Source organism: Camelus ferus, chromosome 8, assembly GCF_009834535.1.
Source record: "Camelus ferus isolate YT-003-E chromosome 8, BCGSAC_Cfer_1.0, whole genome shotgun sequence".
NCBI classification, from domain to species: domain Eukaryota; kingdom Metazoa; phylum Chordata; class Mammalia; order Artiodactyla; family Camelidae; genus Camelus; species Camelus ferus.
The window spans coordinates 55,239,401-55,256,932 of record NC_045703.1 but is presented as its reverse complement, the minus strand read 5'-3'; the positions used below and the strand labels follow the sequence as shown (position 1 = coordinate 55,256,932).

Sequence of the window (17,532 nt, the reverse complement as noted above, 5' to 3'; positions counted from 1 at the left end):
ATGAATCCATAGTACAGGAAGGCGCTACAGGTTCTTCATTTTGACAAAATTTTAAAAAGCAGTTGTAGAGTTATCGCAGCCCCAGCATTGTTATATTTTAAATAGCAGTTCATTTATTTAGTATTTCTTTATGCCCCTGGAATTCCTAGTGACAAACAACTTGCAAATTATTTATAAACTACTCTTCTATTTCAACAGCTTCTAAGTATTTTTGTTTTTAATGTCACCAAATTTTCCTATAGATTTGAGGGTCCAGTATTATTTAAGCAAAATACCTCATCAATGATATAACAGAAACATTTTCCTCAAAGTAAAGTTGCATTTCTCAGTGATTTAGCACTGAAGTCTATCCCCATTATTTTAATTTTGTCACACAAATTTGAGGATATATCATTCTATTAATTTCAGAAAAACATTCTTCATAGGTTTTTGAAAATTGCTTTGATCCCGTAAGACTGAAATCACCGTGCCTTCCATAACTCATCTACTTGCCCTGATTAAGACTGCCAACTACTCAGAATGAGTGTCAGCATTAAAAAAATCTAGGGCACACTACTCATTAAAAAAAAAAGAGGATGTATGACTGAATTTCTTTGCTGTACACCTGAAACTAACTTTGTAAATCAAATATATGTCAATGAAACATTAAAAATTTTTAAATTAAAAAAAAAGAGTAGTTAGGGAAATACAAAAGCTAAAAGAGAAGATATATGGTGAAGGCAGATTTTGGTAAGGAGCAGCTAAGGAGTGTCATCTCTTGGCAGTACATACTGATGAATGTGTATGCATTCATTTTACCTTTGCAAACAGTTCAAAATGTGACTCTCAATTATTTTGATTAATACGATCAATCCCCAAATGACAAATGGATTGTGCTCCAAAAGTTTGTTTTGTTGGTTATTTGAAAAACACTTTTTCTCGTAAACACTGACTAGGTTTCAGGGACTGACCATTAAACGCTGCTTAACTCATGATGTGATTTATATAAGATCCACAATCTCCTATACACAATGATAAAATCCAGAAAGTTCAGAAAAATCTTAACTTTTTTGGTTTACATTTGGCTCCAAAATGCATTTGGTGTCACAACCTGACTTGAAGTGACACCAGATTTAAAATCTTCACTCATCTCAGAGTGAATGACATGTTTTGCTTCAGAAATCTGAATGTTACAGGTATGAGAATCTGTCCCGCCGCTGCTGCGGATGGTGTACAACATACAGTATATGCATTATGGTACCTTTTAAAAATGTTAATCCTGAATTTGGAAACACACCTGATTTCAGGGGTTTCGGATGAGGAACTCTGGTCCTTCTGTACATTTTTGCCATTTAAAATGGTAGATATAATCCTTTACCACAGGATCATCTTCCTCACTTAGGAACTCACCATCAGCCCCCGCACCTGCGAAGCACCGGAACCGCTCTAACTACTGCTGTTGTAAGAGATAAACAAGGGACAGGCGACACAGAAAGATGCTGAGAAATCATGAAACTAATGTTGAGTGTCTAGTAAAAATGAGACCATTTAAAAACTGCATCCACTGCCCAGGACATCTGCTCACGTCTTCCCCCCTTGCCGCCAGCACCACCAGTGTCCCTCCTGTGCTCCTACCCAGCTCAGAAGAAACCAACATAACAACAGAAAAGCACAAGCAGTGGAACTTTTTCCACAAGCTGCAGAGAGAATCCACTTCTTCCCTTGGTTTAATTCAGGCTCACAGGTCACATGGTCTAGCTGGGGAATGCCTGAATACAAACATCACCGGGCCCCTTACTACTTGTCCCAGAGATGCTGGATAGAAAAGCACAGCATCAGTAAGCCTGATGCTCTACATCATGCTCTAAAATAGACTTGGTGTCCACTTTTATCAACCTTCCCATATGTATACGCCACAGCTTTGCTAGAATCAGACTAATTTGCTTGAGGTCGGGGTGATTTGGAAGACTTGCACCAGCATACCCAAAGTGCAGGAAAAAGGCCAAACCTGTCACCAGCCAGGTCTTCTGAAGAACAGCATGCCTGAAGTTGGCTGTAAGGTGTTGTGACTCCAGGCCTGGCCAGCTAAGGCAGCAACGGCAAGGCTGTCAGTGGCGTCCAGCACCTTCAAATGTATTGCCAAGCACCTGCTGATAACCTGGCCATTATCTCATCTTTCTCCAAAAACTCCATTAGCAACTCTCCCTCTCACGTTCAAAGAAGAGAACATTTTGGCTTCCTAGAAAATTTCTGTTTATTTCACATTATTTCTCCCCTCTCCAGTTTCATTGAGATACAATTGACATATCACTGTGCAAGTTTAAGATGTACAGCATAATGACTTGACCTACATATATTTTGAAAGGATTACCACAAGAAATTTAATTAACATCTATCATCTCATATACACACAAAAGAAAAAAATGTTTTTCCTTGTGAGAATTTGTGATCTACTCTCTTACAACTTTCTTTTTTCCCCTCTTTTTAAAAAATTGAAGAATAGTTGGTTTATAATGCTGTGGTATTTTCAGGTGTACAGCAAAATGATTCAGTTATACATGTACATATATGTATTATTTTTCAGATTCTTTTCCATTATAGATTATTATAAGATACTGACTATGGTTCCCTGTGTTAAACAGTAGGTCCTTGTTGTTTATCGATTTTATATACAGTAGTGTGCATCTTAATCCCAAACTCCTAATTTATGCCTCCCCCCTCTCTTACAACTTTCAAATACACCATTATAACTATAGTCACCATGTTGTACTTTACCTTCCAGGGCTTACTTATCTTATAACTGGAAGTTTCTACATTGTTCCACATTATTTCTCAATTTTCCTGGGAGATGCTTTCATATGTTAGGGACACAAAAAATGGTGACAGTCATACTCTATCTGTTCTGACTGGAATTCAAGCCCAGGTGGACCAAGAGCAGTTCAAATGGATGTTGAGGAGAACAAGAGGCAGAAGTGCTTTTCCACGAGGTGGAGCAACTCTAGAACCATAGGTACGAATATCATGGTCTGGCTTTCAGGGGGCCAATTGGGAACCTGCTCTACAAAGTTAGACTCTGTTCCTTAGAATGGAAGGATTAGAGAATGAATCGACCGTGCTGTTATATTGCTTGGCCCAAAAGATCTCCTGGACACCCTGATCAGTCTGTCATTTCTTCTTGATTCATCCAGAGAAATAAAGAAGTGCTGAAATATTGACTATCAATTAGGAAGTAGTCAGGCTTGTTCCCAGTCTCTACTGGAAATCTGTTCTGGAAAGATTTTGGCCAATTCTTGTACAAGAACAGCCGCGGGATACAGATAGTTTCGATGAGTAAAGTGCTTGGATTTATAACTCTCCTAAGAACTAAACCCAAACCCTAAACATTTAAAACAAACAAAAAAAGTTCACAGGACAAAATTCTGTAACAGACAGTATTTACAGGAAGATTTTGGCAGAAAAACATTAGACATTTATCGAATGTTATATATCTGGATTTTAGGACAATACATACTTGTCTTACCTTTGTTTTTGATTATTCCTAACCAATCGCCTTTTGAGATTTCTCTTCTATTGTAAGGTGGGGGAGGTGGGGAGGGGCCTCCTGAAGAATTACTTGTTAACATTTGCTTCTTTTTCTTTATACATAGTCCTTAGATCATGACTTCTATTCACACAGACTTGGATAACATCTTAACGCACAGGCCATGAAACTTTTCAGGATACTCAGAACTTCACCTCGCATCTAGACCTTGATGAAGCTATAGTCATCAGAAAATCATGCCTGGACTTTTGGTCAAGGTGGTTTGGTGAGTCCATGCTTGAACACCACCCTTCTGCTCCAAACACCTAGCAATCATAGGTACAATATTAATCAGGTAAGTCACAGTTGGGCTTGAAAAGCTAGATAACCATTTCCACAAATTAGAAAGGAGTGGAAAACTCAAAGCACTGACTGAGCTTCCGCTGAGCCCTGCTGTTGTTCAAGGGCCAAAAACAGAGGCTGGAGGCCAGGTGCTTGGCTCCACTGTGGTGATGGACTTAAAAGAGCTCCACTTGAGAAAGGAGGAGTCAGAGTTGGGCTCTGCTTGAATAGGGCTCCCTGACTCAAGAAAGGAAGTTGAAAAAATATGGCCATGACTTCTTTCCAGAAGCCAAGACTTTATGAAGCCTAGATGGGCAGGGGAAGATTAAATCCTCACAACCAAGAACAAAATAAGCTTCATGCTGACTCCCTCAATATCTGCAATATCCCTCAAAATAAAGCAGGAGCCCCCAAAAGTCATTAGAAGACCTGACTCTGGACTGGAGGACCAGAGTGACAAGGTGGAGCCAACCTCAAACCATAAAACTATTAGAGAGGAAAAGAGTCAAAATCAAAACCAATGAAGCAAAGACCTTCCACTCAAAATAACAAACAAGCTAAGTTCCAAATTTAAGATTGCTAATATTTTAAAAAGCAAGTAAATGAAATAACCAACAAAGATGGCTTCAAATCTTGATGATACCAATGTTACAGAAGTCTAACAGATTTTTTTAATAACTATGGTTATCAGAGGTGAGGGCATGACATCTACCAAAACAGAGAAAGAAAACAAGGGGCTATGAGGCCAGACCAGATGGATATGGAAATAACTTACAGGAAATCTTGGAAATGAAAGAGAGTCAAGACACTTAGACCAACACAGACTCCTCATCAGAATCACAGATGCCAGAAGACAAGAGGCTGAAAGAAAACGATGTGGACCTTGAATTGTATATCCAGCTGTACTACCGTTCGTGAGTAAGACACTGACACTTTCATAGATACAGATACAGAGATGAAACAGCACTAAAGGATGCAACTTAGTAGGATGAAAAGTAGACCCAGAGAGAAGGCACAGGATAAAAAACGATGATGAGTCAGAAGCTGATAAGGGGTATTAGTATATTTAAGTAACTATTGATAATGTAATTATCGACATTTAAGTAACTACTGATTATGACACAACAATTTTATAATTCACAGAAACATTTGCAAAGAGGTCAAACTGGATAACCATAACAAAATATAGGGAGATATTTAATGAGAACATAAAGTGTGAAAGGAAAAGAGAAACACTGAATAACTTTAGATTTAGATTTATACACAATAAATAGCTTTAGATTTTAAATTGGTAGACAAATTTATAGTTACATATGTTTTTTTAAAAATCAAGGACAACCACTAAAATGATAGATAGAAATGATTTGGTTACTTAGATCAAGTCTCTAAAATTGACTGAATTGCATAAAAACGATCCACTGTTCTGAGGGAAGAAATTACTAGAATTTCTATTAGCATTTCTTTTTGTATAAAAGATAAATTATTAAGCTATAATAACATTTAATTACAGGTTTTCTTGGCACCTTCACTTTTCTACATGTCAGACATGAAACATACAGTAAATAGTCCCATATCATAAAGTTGACACAAATTAGAAAACTGAATTCTTAATCTGGTTTTAGAAGCTTCCAAATGAAGAATTTTGGTGGATTTTCAACTTTGCAGAAATACAAAGATGCAACACATATTGGTTAGTTTTCAAGAATAACCAATGACAATAGGGGAGAAGCTATTTACTAGCCGAATTTCAACCAAGAGTTTTCCATGAAAGGTTGACAGGATTGCATTACAATTTACCAAGTTTGGTCACTGATGCACTTCTTAAAAGAGAGATCTTTTTCAACCCTGATTGCCATTAAAACCAGGTATCACAATAAACTCAACGAGAATCAAACAATGGACTTGCTATTTCTTGAAACATTAAACCAAGATTTAAAAAAATAATGATGCATACTCAGTCATTGCCTCCATTAAGAACTAGTAATTTCTGGCCATAGGAATTTTGTCTTTTTACTATATTAAACTTTAATTGTTTTTGAAATATTGCTTATTTCACTTTGATCTTGGCCTTTAAAGTGTTTTGTTTTATGCTACATAATATACATATTATCATAGTAGTCCACATATGTAATTTCTAAATTAGTAAATAAACGTGTACTAAGAGAATATGTTAATTTTTTCTGATTTAGATTACTGTAGCACACGGCTTGCTAGCCATCTGCAGCACAGACTCCTTCCATGCAAGTTCTGTTTGCTCTTCCTGATTCTTCTCTGTGTTTTTGTTTTTGTTTTTGTTTTGGGAGCTTTTTTAGTGGTTTTTTGATGTCCTGCTGCCGTTACCATGGATGAACTCTGTATATCTTCTCTCTGCTGGTCAATGAACTCTCAGACACATTTACTCTTCTATTCAATCATTACACCACCTTCCTTCCTTCATTCAAGGAATTACATTATTCTCACCTTGTCTATGAAACTCTCCCCAACAACCTAGAAGCACATGAAACTTCCAGGACTCTACTTGCACTGATCATTGTACAAAATATAACTACTGCTGGTCCATACTAACATTTTACTTAATTCATTTTACATTCATTGTAGGTAAAGTTCTTTGTGTTTATGATTATATTTTTTTCTAGATTACACAGACGCAAAGGGTAGCACTCGATTATTCTCAAGCACAGGAATAAGATATCAGATGATCTGCGTTAAAGTCCTGATTTTACTCACAAGCTGGGTATCCCTGTGCAAGTTCTTAGATACCAAGAGATAATTGGCACCACAATAAATCTGAGGTAACCAAGATCTCAGCCTTGCCTTCTAAGCCCTTCACAGTCCTTGACATATCCTCGCCCAGTTCCCTTGCTAAGTCTCCTCAGCTCCTCTTCCTAACCTTTTCTCCCATTCACTCCCCTTCCAACCGCTCCCCTGAAATCTCAGCAGACCCCTGTCCTCGTTTCTCAGAGGAGAGATCATAGGTGTGAACTCCCTCTCTTTCATGAACCCTTACCTCTCAATGTGATCTACCAAGAGGTCCCCAGACTTATTTCCCTGGGCCTCCCCCAACCCCTGCTCTTTGTGATACAGCTCTTATGACTCCCAGTAGATTTAGTGCTCATCTGACCACATTTTGGGAAAAGCTGATTTTTAAAAATGGGCATTTACAGAAGGAGAAAGAAAAATACCATATGATATCACTCATACATGGAATCTAAAAAAAAAAAAAAAAGACAAATGAACTTATATATAAAACAGAAACAGACTCACAGACACAGAAAACAAACTTATGGTTGCCGGAGGGAGGGGGTAGGAAGGGATAAATCGGGAGTGGGAGATTTTCAGATACTGACTGCTCTACACAAAATCGATGCACAAGTTTATACTGTATAGCACAGGGAACTATATTCAATATCTTGTAGTAGCTTATGGTGAAAAATCATATGAAAATGAATATATGTGTATTCATGTATGCCTGAAGAATTGTGCTGTACACCAGAAACTGACACAACATTGTAAACTGACTATACTTCAATTAAAAAAAAATGGGCATTTAGTACATTTTTTTTTCTTGAATGTTTCGGGCACTTAATGTCTGCTGCGTGATTGCTACTATAGTATGAAGAAGACAGGTTTCCAAGTGTATCCCCAGGGAGGTGACCCTGAACAGAGAAAACCCCCCTTCAGTCACAAAAATGAAAGCCTAGGAATGTATTTCTCTTACAGTGACAATGAAAAAGAAGGAGAATAAGGGTCAACGGGGACCCAGCGGTACACCTTGGTGGGACTTACTCAATGATGAATCTCAGAGTGAACGCTCTGGGGGCTACAAATCTACAATGAACCACCAACCAGCCCATCTCAGTGAAAGAAGGAAAAACAAACATGACGAAGTCACAGGGAGATGGTCCACCAATCATAAGGTATATTTAGTTTTTCTAATAAAACCTATACACCTGGGGATGCCATCAGACGCAGGTTCTGCCATCTAAGTGGGATATCTCGGGTGTAGTCAAGTGAGCCTGTGCCCCAGAACTGCAGCCCGACACACATGTGAAAGCAGACCTCCGAGAGTAAGCGGGGCGCTGGCCTGACCCTGCAAAGAAGTGTCCAAGGAGGCTCCAGGGGTTGCCGTGAAAAGCAATTCATCAAACACTTTGCATCTCAGGTTGCAAGGAGGCCTCTCCCCAGATGATTCTGACTTAGGGACACCACTGATTGGCTTCCTTCCTCCCCTTCCAGTCCTGTAACCCAGAGCCTGACCCCTGTGTCTGAGTCCGGGTCTTACTGATTACAACAGCCACTCCCCTTTTTTGAGCAGTGATCATTTATCAGGCATTGTGGCCTAATTCTTTCTTACACATTTTCTCAATTAACCTAACAAGAAGACTGAGTTTGGTACTATTATTATTACCATTTTATAAATGAAAAAAAAATGAAGGTGCAGAGAGGTTAAGAAACTTGCCTCAGGCTGCACAGATAGTAGATCTGCATTCGAACTCTGGTCTCTTCTGTTGCAGCATCTCTGTAATCCCCACCTTCCACAGTATCTGTCAGGGGTGTCAAGGCTCAACGTGTGGCCCAAGTTCTCATGAAATCTTATTTTGTTAAACTCCCAACTTTAATTTCAAAGAATAATTTCTTTTTGAGGGACATTTTACTTTTTAATAACCATGATAAAAAATCAATGATGGTAATTTTATAACAAGATCTAAAGCCGTGTGTATACATCTAACTGATGTTTGAAGAATATGGTCATTTTCATTAGTTCCTTTTTTTAGTTAAACTACAGTTGACTTACAATATTGTGTTAGTTTCAGGTGTACAGCTTCAGATTCTTTCCACTATAAATTATTACAAAATATTGAATATAGCTCCATGTGCTATACAGTAAATCATTGTTGTTTATCTATTTTATATATAATGGTGTATCTATTAATCCCACACTCCTAATTTATCCCTCCTCCTCTCCTTTCCCCTTTGGTAATCATAAGTTTGTTTTTATGAATAATTTCTTTTAAGGCTGCAGGTTTCTAATAAATATGACTAATAAAAAGTTTAAAGCTAATCTTTTGTGCCTTGCCAAAAAAGAAATTTCTTGGTCTTCAATTATACTCAATAGTGTTTATGTGAAAATAAACATGGTAGAATTTCTGCCTGTAAAGAGATATATGAACCACTTTCTAAATTCCAGGAGAGAGCTGCATTTAAAAATTATTTCTGAAGGGAGGCTAAATTATAAATCTATAAGTTATAGCAGAATGATATATGCTTACCATTATCCAGATCAATTTACTTATCACTTCAAAGAGTTTTAAAAATAGTTTTCAGGAACTTTCTGTATACTTTATTATGGCCAATTCTCAAAAAAAAAAAAAAAAAATGACTGAGTCAGCAGCAATACAACCAGGTCACTAGAATGAAGGGGAAGCCATCTGTCTGATTCGGTGCTGAGTAACCGGCAAAAGAGCACTCCTGGCTTCACCCATCAGCCAAAAGGGTGGCTCGTTGCTTAAAGGGCAGTTACAGATGCTTGTGGATGAGTCTGCTGTTATAAAACCAGCAAACAAAGGGAAAAAATGATTCACAGACTCTGCTCCAGGAATATACAGCCTCAACAAGTTCTCTCCACAATTCATCACTTAGCCAAAAGCACAATGGGCGCCCACTCCAATCAGATAGCAAGTTCCCCTCAACTGGCAGATGAATGGCAGGTGCACACTGGCTGACTGGAGGCAGCCTGCCACCCAGACTCACAGAGATGATTGTCTTTGGTAGGCTTGAAGAAAGGGTCAGACTACTGTTTTCTTAGATGAGCAATCGAGGGCTGCCAACTGGCAGTCTAATCAAATCGGGCCCACTAACATGATCATTTGGCTACACCAGACCTCAGAAGTTTTAGGTGAGGTACATCCTCTCAGTTTGTCAAAGTCCCCACCACTCCCTGTTGTGTTGCACTGAGCTGCACACACCTATGTGACCTGTCTGGCTCCTGAAAGCATTTGTGCCCCAGTCAGCAGGATGGACTGATGCCCTCTCAAATCCTTTCCTGAATCATAGTTCTATAAAGAAAGGGTAGGATATTTTAACTACCTGCACAGTTTGGAAAGGCAGAAATGTTTAGGCTGGATCTTAATGAGCTGTTCCTACAGGCTGGCAAAAGAAACAACACTTTGCAACCAGATAAAGTTCCCTCATGGGATACTTTCCTGGGATTCATCCAACAGGTTGTCCTGGGCTGTAGGTGATGTAAACTTAAATGGCTATCCATTTCTTTAGTGACAAGATGTTTCTTAACTTGGGACAATTCCTTAATGTTCATAGCAGCGCTATGTACAATAGCCGACATATGGAAAGCAACCTAAATGTCCATTGACAGAGGACTGAGTAAAGAAGTTGTGGTATATTTATACAATGGAATACTACTCAGCCATAAAAAATAAAATAATGCCATCTGCAGCAACATGGATGGACCTGGAGATCATCACTCTAAGTGAAGTAAGCCAGAGAGAGAAAGAAAAATACCATATGATATCACTCATATGTGGAATCCAAGAAAAAAAGAGAAATAAAAAAGAAGACACTAATGAACTTATATACAAAACAGAAACAAACTCATAGACATAGTAAACAAACTTATGGTTACTGGGGCAAAGAGGGTGGAAAGGGACAAACTGGGAGTTTGAGATTTGCAAATATTAACTACTATATATAAAATAGATAAACAACAAACTTCTTCCGTATAGCACAGGGAGCTATATTCAATATCTTGTAGTAACCTATACTGAAAAAGAATATGAAAATGAATATATGTATGCATACATATGACTGAAATATTATACTGTACACCAGAAACTGACACACTGTAACCGACTACTTAAATTTTTTTTAAAAATTGGACAATTCCTTATCAAACATGTACTGATTATCTTTACTTTACATCAATACAGTCCATGAAAGTTAGGAATCTAGCCAGTCTTCTTTTTAGCTCCGAAAACAGTACTAAATGCTCAGCAATTGTTCTTAGAATTAACACATGACCAGGTAAGTGATGGGTATAAATAAACATGGTGGCCCAGGCAAGCCTCTTCTCACTGTCACCCATTTGACATTTCACCAATAGAAGAATCCTACGGTGCCTCAAACACAGCGGTCACTTTGTTTCACCCAGTCATCAACTCTGCCTGATATCTTTAAAGAGCCCAGCAAACATTTAATTTCCACCTACAAGAGTACACTTTGCCATGTGAGTAAAAAGTGGGTAAGTACTAATAACTCACTTAGCCCTCAGATCAATTGGGGAAATGATTATTTTTCTCCATGCTACTTTATCTCCTTAACCAGACACTCACTGAAAACAGAAGTAGACTGCCTGCAATTTTCATATCAGCCCAGGACACCTAGAGCAAAGTGCTGAGTACACAGAAAGTAATCAATAAATACCTGGCTGATTTAACTGAGGACTAAGTTCTCAGACTTTCCCCACGGAGATCATTGTTCTAAGGGAATGAGGGATGAGATTCTACCTAATTACGAGGGACTAATTTCATGTGCTCAGTATTCACGCCACTAAACCCGGCACAGATAACAGCGAGGATCAATAGCAACAGTTCTAGAAGGACCTGTCAGGTCCACAGCTAACATCCAGCTACAGTCTTTGAGGAATGTAAGGCCTTGTGATTCCTCCAAGGTGGTTGTAGAAAAGTTCCTGGGAGCCGTGGGGTAAAAAGAAATGCACATTTATCTCTGATACGAGGGGCAAGACCAGGAAAGGCACTGGATAACCATCAGGCTTTAATCCGGTTCTAACAGAACAGCAGGGAAACGGGCCAAGAGCGGGAGCCCGAGCGGTTATCCTTAGGAAGGAAATTAGCCGTCCTCTGGCTGCTTTCTCTACCTGACTCACAGCTCTGCTTTCGGTTTGCTTTCTCCACTGTCTTTTCATCTGTATGAGTTTCCTGTTGCCCCTGTAATAAATTACCACAAACGAAGGGGCTTATAACAAACTAAATTTATTCTCACAGTTCTGTAGGTCAGAAGTCTGAAATGAGTTTTATGGGACCGAAATTAAAGTGATGACATGACTGGAATTCTGGAGGCTCCAGGAGAGAAACATTTCTTGCCTCTTCCTTGGCTCCTGGCCACATCAATCTTTTTTTCTGCCGTCAGGTTGCTTTCTCCTCTCCTGCCCTTCTTGCCTCCCTATTATAAGGACCCTTGCAACTACCTTAAGCTCAACTGAATAATCAAGGATAATTTCCCCAACTCATGATCCTTAATCACAACTGCAAAGTCCCCTTTGCCATGTAAAGTAACACATTCATGGGTTCCAGGGATCAGGGTGTGGACCACTTTGAAGGGGGTGGGTATTACTCAACCTACCACATCATCATCATCTTAACAAACTATATGTCATCAGGCAATCATCTTATAAAAGTTCTCTCTCCCTGGAAACGATGTGGCCTTGATATGGATGCTGGGAGCAAAAACAAAGGCCGGAAGGATACAGGAGCCAGAGCATCCTGACAGCCGTGGGACCTGTTGGCACAGACACAGGGTGGAGTCAGAAGGGGTGTGGACCAGCCGAGTGAGTTCACAGGATTTGCAGCAAGTGCTGCAAAGCCCTAGGAACAGCCTCACAGGCGGATGCTGTGATTCTTACAGCGAGATTTGGTATTTCTACAGCAAAATCTCACTTGCTTAAAACCTACTATATTATCTACTCAGAAATGTCTGCTTTAAACATTTATTACTAAGACCCTGACACAGATATGACCTGGACAGCCCCTTTGCTAGTGAAGCTCAGGTAGATGGGAGCCTCCGCACCAAGAATAAACAAGAGGTGAACCTGAGGAAGGCTGACCAGCTTAGTCAGTCTCCGTCAGCTTGGAAAACGAAACGTGCTAAAAGGACACAGAATCAAGACTGAGAGGAGACAAGTAACAGAATGATACATGGATCTGGTTTGCTGGGGACAAGGACAGTCTTTTCCACTGCCAATTCTGCGGGACCAGCGATCAAGAGTCAACGACCATTCGCACAGAGATACCTGAAATTCATTTGAGAGTCAAATTAGTTGGTACATGCGATGATTAGTAAACCCGTCTAACTTTATAGAATCTCTACAAACTGGACAATTCTCAAGTGTGCTCTTACTCTTTAAAGTACTAGTTTTAAGAGCTCCCAGTAACTACTGCTTATACCAGAAACAGTTGAAACCATGGGAAACTTTTTAAGTTTTAAGGAGTCTGACAGGAACAAAACTTCTCTAAATGAGTCCACCTATATAACCCACCTACTCAGAGACAGGAAAGCAGTGGGGAAACGGTACAGAATTAATGTTAAAATAGTAACATCAGCTTGCAGTGATTCACCAGTGTGTTTATCTTTGGAGGGCTAAATTAAGTAGAACATTCTGGCAACATTCCTTTTCTTTATTCTAACAGGATTCTTTCTCCCTTTTAAAAAACGACAACAACAAAACAAGTTCTAGTCCTCTTCGTGACAGCCTAATGTAAGGCTCTGTTCCCTTGAACTTTGGATAAAGTCTGAAACTCGTCATTTAAAATGTGAACGTCAAAATAAAATGCACGGTATGGAACTTTCAGTGAGCATGAGTTTTGTCAAGGCCTCCTGTGATGTTTGCTTTCCGCACATCTTCCAGCTTGCTCTGTGAAGTCTGAATTAAAAATATGTTAGCTCCTCGGTCATTCGAGTCTGGAAACATTTAAATAATTAAGCTCTAAAGCCAGTCGGCATCACAGAATGCTCGTGACCCCGGAGATTGTCCTGGGCCCTGGGCACTCCACTCCAACAGATCAAAAAACTCCCCCAGCGCCAAGTAAGCGTAGCACAAAACCCTCCACCTAGTAAATGGGGCACAAAACCATCTATTTTCGTTTCATGCCGGATAAAGCTAGAATATCAGAAGCCTATCATCCAGCTGCTTTCTTTTACCTAATTAGCCTTTCCTGTGTCATTGGACAGACGTACCTTGGGTCATATATATTTCAGTGCCCATTATCTACTTGACTTCTTACTGAGCCACGTCTTTCCTTGTCCGTCTATATTTTGCATCAAATGCGTCACACCTTATAAAGGTTTCTAAATTTGTTCTTACTATGGGATTCTAAAATGGGCTCGCTCCTGAAAACCTGAATTGAAAACGTAACAGAAAAAGACCAGTTTTAGGGAGCTGTACGTTATTCATAAAATCATTATGTAACGGTCTTCCTTTCAGGACGCCTTCCCCTAGCTGATGTGTTTGCAAAGAAAGCCTGCTAAAACCAGCCAAATGGAAGAAGAGAGCACCTACCCCAGGCCTGTCCTCCCCACGACGGCCTGGTTAAGGGAAGCAGCGCAGGGCATGACTTCCATGGCTCCAGCACAGCACCAGGGACAGGAGCAGGGGCCCAGCCCTGCTGCCCAGAGGCACGGGCCATTGGCTTCAGACCGGCTGGCGGTCAGCTCCCGAGGAAGCCCATGTGCTAGTCCACTCAGTCTGGCCAAGGGCCACGCCGAGGCAGAAGCCGGGGCCCGCTCCCTGGATCATAACCAAGTCACATTTATTTTACAGATTCGCTCCATCCACACTCACGGAGCACCCATGTAGCCGGGCATCAGGCAGAGGGATGGGCGCTCCGCCAGGAGCAGGCCGCTGCTCTGAGAGGTCACGGTGGGGCAGATGGAGAAGACAAGGACAAGGGTACAGGTGGGAGTCCACGTCCCGTAGGTCTAAATACTGGAGTTGTAAATCGAGCCAACAAACTGCCGATTAAACTACATTCTCTCCTCCGCCTTCCTCATGACCTGGGCCACGGTGGGGCAGCTGGGAGGCCTGTCCCTCTCGGCCTGGCCCCAGGTTTGTGTGGCACCATGAGAGCCACTGCTCCGCTCGCATCTGGAAAGTGACAGGTGCACTTTCTGTCAACACACCGCACCAGCAGCCACCCTGAGGCCACCCCTCTGTTCCCGGGGTACAAACACTTGGCAGTACAGCCTGCCTTCACCCTCAGAAAGGTGGGTCTAGGGAAGCAGCCCAGGCAGGCCCTGGAAGTGGCCAAGGGCTGTTTGGAATGGGAATTCCAGGACCCCGTGTACACAAGGCATGGCCTCAAAAAGGTGGGGCTGGGCTCCAGGCAGCATGCTTCCTGCCCTGTGACATAGGCGGGAGTGGAGGAGGTGCCTGAGTCTAAGGGGGCCCTGGGGTCAGCATGTGCTGTACCGCCATCCTCTGGTAAGTCCTTATTCCCATTTGGCCCTCACTGACCTCAGGCTGGAGGCCCACGGAGGTCACTGCTGTGTGCAGCCTCCTCAGGTCTGTGGCCTCCCTGTGGCTCGCTCACGCCGCTCCTGGTGCTTGGAGACCTCTGCAGCTTCACAGAACTCTGGGCTGGGGAAGGCCTACCTCGGGACCCGCCTGGTCTCTGCCCATTCTCTGCTCTCGTGGGGCAGGGAGCTTGGTGACACTCTCAGACAAGCGGCCCAGAACACCAGGCAGATGCTTTCCTTTCTCAGTGTGCTTCATGTGGGGGGCCCTCCGGAGTGTCCTAACTGTGTGGGGGTCTGTCTGCCTCCATGGTTATCCTCAAGGAATTCTTCCCAGTCTTTCATTGTATGCCAGGCCGAGGCTCTGGAAACTCAGAAGTCCAGAACTGGCTTTGCTGTCCTCTGTGCCTGCTGTCACCCTGTCCTGAGGGAGTGCATGCGGGATGCGCCGGCCGCCTGCACTAAAGGAGATGTTAACAAAGAGTTATAAAAAAAAAAAAACCTGCTACTACTGCAAAATATTGTCTCCAAACGTACATAAAATTAGTGTAAGAAATGCTGCCCTTCACGTACAGATCTAACTGCACTGGCCGGCCGTCAGTAGGATCTCGATATTGTTTTTCCGGTAGTGGGGATGGGTTTGTTCCTCATCTGTGGTCTCAGGAATCCACCTGGTGACATGTAGGACAGCATTTGGGTCTGGGGGACAGGATGAGGCCACACAACAGAGCAAACAAATCTGTCCACACGAAGGCTGTTCTTGTGACCTGAACGTCTTTACCACAGGAACCTCAGCTAATAAGGCTCAACATTTTTTCTTGCTTAGATCTTCAGATACAGCATATGCGACAGATTGTTCCTCTCATGAAGTAAATAAATAACAAATAAGTAAATAAATAGAGGGTCACTGAACTCCTGGAGTGGCATGTAAACCTAAAAAGTTGACAGAACAGTCTTTGCCTGTGGGTATTCTCTTCCTCTCTCATCTCCAATAGCACCGGCTTGTGATGGCAAATGCCTGTTGACTCTGCGCCTCGCAGAACGCTGTAATTAGCCTTCTAACACCGGCTTTCTATTAAGGCACACAAATAACATGGGGGAGGCGAAATGCTCTGTTCCTCTTGATTAGTGTCTTAAAATAACAGAAGTAAGCGGCCACACACTGATAGACATTTGCCCCAAAAGTACATTTAAAGCCAGAGACTGGCATTCGCCTCTGAACCACTCAGCCGGAAGCCCCCTAGGACTTGTGTGAAAATGATGATGATCTGGGGGATGTGGATCCTTCACCCTCAAGGTGGTGAGCTCCTGAAAGGCATCTGCTGCACATGAAAAGTTTTTTAATGATGGTAAGATCAAATACAGGGAAGATACCGCAGTAAAAACCAATCTTATTTAAAAAAAAAAAAAAACTATAGATCTCAACGAATGTAAGACCACCCAAAATTCCAATTCTAACAAAAATCAAATGTACTTTCAAGTAAGTACATGTTCTTAATCACAAAGTATCAGTAACCTAAACAGTTTTAAACTCTGTTACCACGCATTTTAATTACTGAGCCTAGAGTTTTAGTGACTATAATGTTCCGAAATAAACTCAACCTCGGCATGATTATTACATTTTTAAATACATTGTCGGGTTAGGTTACAAACACTTTGTTTAGGAATTTTCCATCTACTTTTATGAGTGAGAGTCATCTGTCATTTTCCCTTCTGGCTTTAGAATTAGCTGGGATGTGTTTTATCACTTTCTATGATATGAACCAGTTTATGTAAGATGAGTGTTATGTGCTAAATTGTGTTCCTCAAATTCGTATGTTGAAGTTCTAAACCCCAGTACCATGGAATATGACTGTATTTGGAGATAAGACCTTCAAAGAGGTGACTGATTTAAAAGGAGGCCCATAGGGTGGGTCCTACCATCCAACTGGTGTCCTTATAAGAAGAGGAGATTTGGACCCAAAGAGACACCAGGGATGCTCACAGATAGACAGACCTCATGAGGACACAGCAAGAAGGCAGCCACCTGCAAGCCAAGGTTGAGAGGCCTCAGAAGAAATCAAATCTGCCGACACCTTGTTCTTGGACTTCTAGCCTCCAGAACTGTGAGAAAATAAATTTCTGTTGTTTAAGCCACCGGCTGGGTGGTATTTTGTTACTGCAGCCCTAGCAAACTAATACAGTTAGAATGACTCGTTCTTCGGATGCTGAGTTGAACTCACTAATAAAAGCTTCTGGGTCTCGTGAAACATTTTGATCATTGATTCAACTTAGTTAATAATTACAGGAGTTCTCAATTTTCTATTTCTTCTTGAGCTGGTTTTGGTAAGTTAAATTTTTTAGGAACATGCACATTTAGTCTGTTTGTAGAAATCAAATTATTTGTAACATCTCCTTTTGAATCCCTGCAACCTCTACAGGCGTATTCC

General features: G+C 41.1%; 1 protein-coding gene across 6 annotated transcripts in view; it reads right to left on the bottom strand.

Moving 5' to 3' along the window:
* PHACTR2 (phosphatase and actin regulator 2) overlaps nt 1–17,532 on the bottom strand; it is a 240,555-nt gene that overhangs the window by 171,260 nt on the left and 51,763 nt on the right. The gene's annotated exons all lie outside the window — the stretch shown is intronic.